Consider the following 9,212-nt stretch of genomic DNA (forward strand, 5'->3'; position numbering starts at 1 on the left):
AGGCTCATGAACGCAAAAGCTTTTACTAGAGGGGAAGGGAAAATGATGTATGGAGCCATCTGAATCCATTTTAGCCACCCAACATGTCACCTTGCACCCAGCCCAAATTTATGAAGGAAATATCTCACTTATATCCTAGATGTCGAGCTTGTTGTTTTGACACCTAAGTCCTGAAATTTTAGGGAATGCATCACAGCCTTCTTCCACACAATTTTTTTGCATAATTATGATCTTTCCAGGTAGAATTAATCAATTTCCTTTCTCTAGTCCTATATATTTATGTACATCTCTATTACAATGTGGATCCCAGCATCTTGCATTACCATGATTTAAGAATGTGCCTTATCTCTCCTCTTAGACTGTAAACTTCTTAAGGCCGTGTGCTATATTTATAGACTTGAATTGAATATTTAAATACTTAAGAGAAGTAGCATAAATCTTTATGACATACCCCTGCCATATATCTATGAAACATCTGAAGTTAAGTTTTAAAGTTCAAAGTGGTGACTTTAATTCAGAATTCAAGGTTGGCTAAAATGTTTAGAGTTAAAAAAATCAGTATGGAAAGTGTGAGTAAAGAGGATTATTAAGAAACAGCACATTTCCCCTTCCGCAAACTCAGATCCTAACAGAGATTTTCTTGTATTAACAATCACCCTTTACAAAGCCAGTTTAGTCACCCAACACAGAACAGGGAACCTAGATCCATCCTAAGCCATTGAAAAGTGCAGTCACCATATCTGTTCTGAATTGTCTTCAAGAAGTTAAAGGTAGCATGAAACTAGTTGGGTTACCAAATTATATGTGTTGTTAAAGCTTTTAAACTTTACTTAGACTCAAACTAAGATAACCACTTAATTGCTACTTAAAAACATTTTTGGAGCTATATTTATTGCTTTTACTTTTCTTTTTTTTTTTTAAAGACACATTTATTCAGCGTCATGATCAGACTATTACATTTAGCAATCAACAGCATGGGTGCAAAAAAGAAAAACAAAAAGGAAAAAGTCTACATTAAAACCCTTTTGTTTGAATACTTTACACTTTCCACAGAACAGAGACTAAAATAACCTGTTATACAATTAGTCACAAATACAGTCCTCGAGTTTTTTTGCCCATACTCATAAGTATTGTCTAAAACATGTCTTCTTTGTAGCAGCTAGGCCCTGCCACCACTGTGCTTGGCTGAGTTCACAAATCTGTTGTAACCTGTAGCTTCCTTGTCACTTCTCTGGCTCTCCTCTCCTGCTAAGCTTTGTTTCCTGGCAACAATTAAAACCTTCTGCCACTGCCATAGCTACTGCTGCTGCTGGAACCGCCATAGCCACCTTGGTTTCGTGGTTTGGCGAAGTATTGGCCTCCACCACCATAGGGGCCAGAGCTTCTGCCTCCAAAGTTTCCTCCCTTCATGGGTCCAAAATTTGAAGACTGATTGTTGTAATTGCCAAAATCATTGTAGCTTCCACCACCTCCAAAATTGCTACCATCATTACCAAATCCATTGTAGCCATCCCCACTGCCGCCATATCCACCACCACCACCACGGCTGCCACCAAAGCCACCTCGACCACTGAAGTTTTCTCCACGACCAAATTTGTCATTGCCACCAAAACCACCTCCACGACCGCCGCCAAAGTTTCCAGAACCACTTCGACCTCTTTGGCTGGAAGAAGCACTAGCCATCTCTTGTTTTGATAAGGTTTTCCTTACTTCACAGTTGTGGCCATTCACAGTATGGTATTTCTGAATGACAATCTTGTCTACGGAGTCATGGTCATCAAAGGTTACAAAAGCAAAGCCTCTCTTCTTTCCACTGCCTCGGTCGGTCATGATTTCAATCACTTCAATTTTCCCATATTGTTCAAAGTAATCTCGTAGGTGGTGCTCTTCAGTGTCTTCTTTAATGCCACCAACAAAATTTTTTTCACAGTTAAGTGGGCACCTGGTCTCTGAGAATCTTCTCTCGAGACAGCTCTTTTTGGTTCCACGACTCTTCCATCCACTTTGTGTGGCCTTGCATTCATAGCCGCATCTACTTCCTCCACGGTTGCATAAGTTACAAACCCAAAGCCCCTGGAGCGCTTGGTGTTTGGATCTCTCATTACCACGCAGTCCGTGAGGGTTTCCCATTGCTCAAAATGGCTCCTCAGACTCTCATCGGTCGTTTCAAAGCTCAGCCCTCCTATGAAGAGCTTCTGCAGCCGTTCAGGCTCCTTAGGAGACTCGGACTTAGACATGACGGCAGGAGGAGGGTGGGAAGAGACACTTGAGCGATGCTTCCTCGGTCGCGTCCACGAAGAGAAAAGCGCTTTTACTTTTCTTGGAAACTGTCCTTTGTCTCTCTCAATCCTAAAGAGAATATATGAATTTTAGTGATTTTTCACTACCAAAATCTGAAAGACCAATAAACTGACAGCATCAAGATACCAATTACCAGGTTGTGCCAGGACTTTTCACTATACTTATGGTCTCTCTCTCTCTCTCTCTCTCTCCCTCTCTCTCTGTTCATCCATCTCCCTAATAAGTCTTTCAATCATTTATCCATCCACCTTCTCAGTTCATAAAGCTACCTTTGAAAAAGAAATAATCTATTAATTTTCCAAGGACAGCTCTCCTCCTCAACTCCATTGTTCTCTACTTCCATGCTTCTTTCCTTTTATCTTTTCTTCTTTGAGTTCCTTTAGGTTGGGCACCATACACATAAGAAGTACTCTCACTCCATATATTAATATCAGAAGACATTTACAGCCTAGGTGTGATATAGGCCAGAAGACCAGATATTTTGTAAAACAGTAAGAGAAACAGCTGTCATGGACCCATTCGGTGTAAAACAAGCAGATAACACTGGGGTTGAACTTTGAAGAATGACTACAAGTTTTTACACAGCCACGTCAGCCAGACTATACATGGCAAGACATAGAAGAAAAGTACGAGTTCACAGGGCATGCTCAGAATATCTGAAACACCAGAAGTGCCTAGGAGGCAAATTGTGTAGGAAAATTTGCATATGAAATGTTGGAGATGATGACCTTAACTGTCATGCTATGCAGTTTGTTCTTTATCCCAAAGACTTTCAGAAACCACTGGCAAGTTTTTACCTGGGAATGATAGCTCAAGCTTTGTATGTTAGAGGGATAACAGAAAACTAGAGGAAGGAGACAGGAAAATAAAGTTGGCCTTTCTCCACCAGTCTTTATATGCCATTATGTCACACTCAGGTGAGAAATTCTTGAGGACCTAAAATGGAAATAGCTATCACAATGAAAAACAGAGGAAATGCAATGGACTATTTTCTAGTGATAGAGGAATTAAATTTCATCATTGCAGAAAAATGGACAAATATGGAAAACATCACGTTTAGCAATAAATGAAGCTCAGAAAGACAAGCATCACATTCTTTTTTTACTTATGGTGCTATGACACCATCATATCCTCCTCCTCTTCTTCTTCCTCCTCCTTCTCCTTGTCTTGTCCTTGTCCTCATCCTCCTCATTATCATAGAATGTAAAAGAGCAACTGTTAATGAAGACCACCAAAAGGGGAAGGGAACTGGAATGGTAGACTGTGATGGAAGTGAATATGATCAACTTTATGTACATATATGAAAATAGTATATTGAATCTCATTAGAAACTGTTATAAAGGAGGAGAAAGGATGGGTTAGGAAAGAGTAATATAGATGGAGTGGATTTGATCTAAGTGAACTATATGCATATATGTAAACAGTACAAAGACACTCACATACAATTAACTTATGCTAATAATAATTTAAAAATGAAAGTGGAATGTAAGAGGGAAAAACAACAATGGAAAAAGAAACACTTCAGAGAAAATTAACCTCTCAGTAATTGAATAGAGGAAAGTGTAAGACTGTCTTTTGTTTTAGTCCTTAGTGTACTGAATACTTCATGTTGGAGTTGTACTTATTAGATACTGAGCTTTTTAAGTTCACACTTTGGCCAGAATAGTCTATTATCAATTGGACCTCTACAGTAGGACCTCTAACTGTAGCATCTGAAGTACTGAGAGCTAAAGATTCAGAATGAGATTTTTCTCAGAGAATCTATGGAGTATATTGTAGGTCTTTATTCTCTGTGTGTACTCTGAGATGATTTACTTTGACCACCAAATGAATTGTGAATGGTCTGTAAGTGTTGGTGCTCTTATACTAGTTTGAGGCACTCTTATTCATAAGTGTGCAAAAACTGAAAATTTGAATTCACTACTGAGTATCCTGAGTTCTTGTGGTTTTTCAACAGCATAGAGACACTCATTTTCCCCATGAGACTAGAAAACCTATTGGCTAATCTTTAAATATTCTGATGTGAGATAATTAGGTCCCCACATTTCCCCTAATTATCAACACATGAAACCTTTTCAGTTTGAAAAGAAAGAAACGTTGCAGTTGGCATGTCTCCTGTTTAAACTCGTGTTTAACATTCTCCTTTTGTTCCATTCTGGAGGAGTGCATGATTGAGCCTGTCAATTTGAAATATGGTTTTACAGATTTCAAGATATGGTAGAGATATTTTTTCCTTTTCTCTTCACATGACTGCAGAAGCTAAGTAGCTATTTTAGAAGATATTTTTGTTTCTGTTTCATGAAGCATTCCATTTAGAAAAGTATTCCTTGTCAATACTTTCAATAGTTAAATATAATAATTCTAAGTAAAGTTTACTGAAATACAGATATATGCTGCACTATGTCACATATTTTATATGAATATGTAAATACAATAGGATGGAGAATAAATGTAGTACCCATTTTATAGACTGGGAAATAAATAAAAATTCTTTAATCTTAATCAAAATACAAACATAGTGGGGATTTGAGTCTAGCCAGCCTGACTCTAAGTTCTCAATTACTTTACTGCATCAGATATTGTATATTCTTTCTGAAATTTGTGATACACACACACTCACATACACACATAATTTCAATAGGAATATTGTCATTACTGGTGGTCAAATGTTAGTCCACCTATTTGGACTTCCTATGCTTTTACATAAAGTATGTTTTTTAAAAAATGATGAATAATCCTACAAAAATTTGATCTGTCAAAATAGTGATAAGTAAGTAGGTAATTGGAGTCTGAAGTTAATTAGCAATTTCAGTTAAAACCAAATGATTTGTTTATTCCTCAGAACCAAGATGGGTTTCAATCTTAGCCATGGTATATACTTTACTTTCTCATCTAGGAAAACCATATTCATTTGTCACAAGTTCTAAAATAGAAGCAATATTTGACATATAACTGGGAAGTCTTATTGCTACTAACACTAATAAATTTTGTTTAAAAATTAAAAAAGAAATAGATTCAAGTTTTAATGTTAATTAGGTTTGTCTTAAATAAATGCTAGGTTTTGATTTTCATAGGATTGGGCAGAAAAGCTCTAAACTGCATTCATCTCAGCAGGAACCTTTTATTTATTTATTTATTTTTTGCCTGTTCTGGGGCTTGAACTCAGGGCCTGAGCACTGTCCCTGAACTTCTTTTTGCTCAAGGCTATCACTCTACCACTTGAACCATAGCACCACTTCTGGCTTTTCTGCTTACGTGGTGCTGAGGAATCGAACCCAGGGCTTCATGCATGCTAGGCAAGCACTCTACCACTAGGCCACTTTCCCAGCAGCAGGAACCTTTTAACAGGGATAGGTCTGAAAATTTCAAGGTAGAATCACAGGTCTATTGGTACCTCAGGCACTTTTCTCATTTCAATTGGTATTGCATAAATTCTTTTTAAAAGCAGGCATCTTCTCCCAACTGAGGAAACTACAAATACTGATTCAGTCAACCACATTCAAATGTCCAGTATATGTAAATTAGACAGTATAAATGGATTCTTGTCTTCTAATTTCAACCTGATGTAAGAGAAGGTACACACTACAATTATTATACATTTTCTGTTACAGTTTATAAAATACTTTTATATGCATTGTTTCATTTAGTCTTCTGTGTTTTTCTGAACTGTGGGTATTTTAGTTATTTCTGCTTTGTAGCTTTAGAGAGGATTTGGGCTAGTCTCAAGTCACTTGGCTGTTAGGCTACAAAGCAAGGGCTTGATCCCTGTCACTGCTTTCCACAATACTTGGGTCATGGTAGCAAAATTGATACTTATTTCCTTTCTTATTTTTTCAGTTGCTTTCTGCCTGCTTGCCCTCATCCATTGTTCCTTTCCTTTCTTTCTTAAACCTGCTAACTCACTAACTCCCTCCTGGAAATCATATATATATCAATGGTATCACATAAGGAAGTTTTGATAAGTACTCAAGACTTTCAAAATTCATTAAAATAATGGTTGCTAAGGAAATAGTTAAGACAGCTGTGTGCAGCATGTATTAGATGAATGAATGTATACTGAGTGAATGAGTAAATTCACAAATTAGAGCAGTAGAGAAAACTAAGCAAATTGGGGATTTGTCATTGTAAGAGTCATGTTGGTTCAGCATCTGGAAGGTTTCTTGGCCTCCTCTCCTCTCCTAATGCATGCACAGTCACTGTTTCGTGAAGATCTCATTTACTTTGTTCCTTAATGAGCCATTTATACAACGACAGCATTCACAAATAAAGCTTCCTATTTAGATCTGAATTTCTAACGTGTTTGGTGTGTGAAGAAGAATCATACGATTCTGAACAGCATCTGTATCATCAGAAAATGGGCATTTTGGTCTAGTTCCTTTCTTCAGAGAAGTGCTTCATAGTTGGGCTGGGAAGGTAGAGGCTGTTACTAGAAATGTGGTGAGAAGTCCCATGTCAAAGCTCCAGCCATACTAAAAGTGACCAGGCAGCTTGCCATGGGATTGTCATAGATTTGTCCATATGGAGCATAGAACAGAGAGAGCGAGGAGAACATGATGCAGAAAGGACTGGGAAGTCAAGTTTATTGTTGTGCCATTGGGAAAGAGCTAGGTGAGAGTGTTGTATAGCTGCTGAAAGCACAGGGAAATGTGACAAAATCAAGCAGGCAGTACAATCAGATACAGCACATGAGAGATAACAGCATACAGCATAAGAGGCAGAAAGAATGGAAAGAGTCAAAGCAGGTAGGCTCAGACATAGCCCCACTATACATTTCCCAGGCAGCCTTAGTCAATCCCTTGTTTGTTATGAGCCTCAACTGCCTTGGGAAAGAATTAGTACGTTACTTCTCAGTCATGAAAATAGTTGTGGATCCAGTACAACTTCGCAATACACAATTGTTCACTGAGACCATCAGAAGTAAGCAAAGATGATTCCCAAAGGATAATCAAAGCATCCTGCCAGTAGGGTTTGGAAAAACGTGCAAAAAATAAAAAGGAGGAGGAGAAGGATGAGGAGGGGGAGGAGGAAGGGGAGGAGGAGGAGGAGGATGAGAAGAAAGAAGAAAAAGATAAAAAGAAAATGTGTCCTTTTGGGGGAGCTAACGGCATCTCTTTGGTGTATCTTCCTTCTTTACAAAACAACAGATGTAAAAGTGGTGTGTTGGGAAATGTTCTACAACTCTTTCTCCCCACTTCCATTTTATTTCACCCTTTAAAGGCCTAGAGCACAAAATTTACAAGTACTATTACAAATGCAATATTGTTTATCAGAAATTTCATATAACCAATTCTCATAAAATGCTTTCATTGGCTTTTTTTCCAAAATTTTTTTGGTTTTTTTTGGCCAGTCCTGGGGCTTGGACTCAGGGCCTGAATACTGTCCCTGGCTTCTTTTTGCTCAAGGCTAGCACTCTGCCACTTGAGCCACAGCGCCACTTCTGGCCATTTTCTGTATATGTGGTGCTGGGGAATTGAACCCAGGGCCTCATGTATACGAGGCAGGCACTCTTGCCACTAGGCCATATCCCCAGCCCCTTTTTCCAAATTTTTAAATCCAGGCCTATCTACAATTGTAATTGATGAATGAGTATTGTTCTAACTGCTATATAGGTTCCTATTTTTATTTCTGTTAGTGACTAGTATGATAGAAAAATAATGAAGATATAGCTGAAACCTTCTCGTGTTTTTAATGACACGAATGAGTCCTTTGAATGACAGAATAGCTTTAAATTCTTTTATAATATTCACTAAAATATGATGACTTTTAAGTTGAATTTTCTCTAATAAGATTTTCTTTTTCACTCTCTTATGGATCAAATTGTGTACTCTCAAAATTTCCTTGGTAAAGCCTTAAACCTCAATGGACTTACATTTGCAGATAAAATTTGTAAGGGGGAAATTAAAGTTAAATGAGGTCTTAAAGTAGCATCTCTGATACGATAGGTTTAATGCTTTTGTGAAGAGGACTTCTGAGTGGTCTGCTATGTCTTTCTCTCTTTCTTTCTGCCCTGTGAAGACATCGTGAGACAGTGGCTATCAGCAAGCCGGTATGAGAACATCCACCAGAAATCAAATAATGCTGGACTTGGGTTTCACGTGTTCTAACCCCAGGATCTGTTAACAAATACATTTCCGTTTTTTAAGTTACCAAAGCTAGGGCATTTCCATATGGAAATAAAAGATATTAGTAAATTTTCTTAAATGCAGTTCAGGGTTAGGCAAATTATTTTTTTTTCAGCTTCTTTTTTTTTCTTCTTTATTGTCAAATTGAAGTACAGAGGGGTTACAGTTTCATATGTAAGGCAAGTACATTTTTTTATCCAACTTGTTACCTCCTCCCTCATTTTTCCCCCATCTCCCCCTCCCCACTCCCCTCCCCTCCCATGAGTTGTATGGTTGGTTTTGTAAGTATCACTATTGCAATGGTTTGTCTTTTTATCCTTTGTCTCTTGATTTTGGTATTCCTTTTCCCTTTCCTAGTTCCAATAAACATATATACAGTATCCGGGGTACTAAGATCAGTTAGAGTAACAGTAGGAGTAAAACCACAGGAAGGGAGTACAAGAGGGAAAAAAGGGTACAGTTTCACATAGTATGTTGAAATTAACTACAACAATGATATACCACTTATTTCCATAACATGGAGTTCATTTTGCTTATCATTTTCTTGTGTGTTCATATGGGCATAGCTATTGAGCTATTGTGTGATCTTCTGCTATATCTATCCTAGAGATATACTAATTATTCTATATGCGGAAACTATAGAGTCCATGTTTCTTTGGGTCTGACTCACTTCATTAAGTATGATTTTTTCCAAGTCCTTCCATTTCCTTATGAATGAGGCAATATCATTCTTTCTGATAGAGGCATAGAATTCCATTGTGTATATGTACCACATTTTCTTGATTCACT

At 37.7% G+C, this 9,212-nt stretch overlaps 1 pseudogene; it reads right to left on the minus strand.

The window, feature by feature from the left end:
• Positions 1-1,112: 1,112 nt before the first annotated feature.
• On the minus strand, positions 1,113-2,298 carry LOC125357701 (annotated as a pseudogene).
• Positions 2,299-9,212: the final 6,914 nt, after the last annotated feature.

Source organism: Perognathus longimembris, chromosome 9 (genome assembly GCF_023159225.1).
Source record: "Perognathus longimembris pacificus isolate PPM17 chromosome 9, ASM2315922v1, whole genome shotgun sequence".
In the NCBI taxonomy this organism is placed as follows: domain Eukaryota; kingdom Metazoa; phylum Chordata; class Mammalia; order Rodentia; family Heteromyidae; genus Perognathus; species Perognathus longimembris.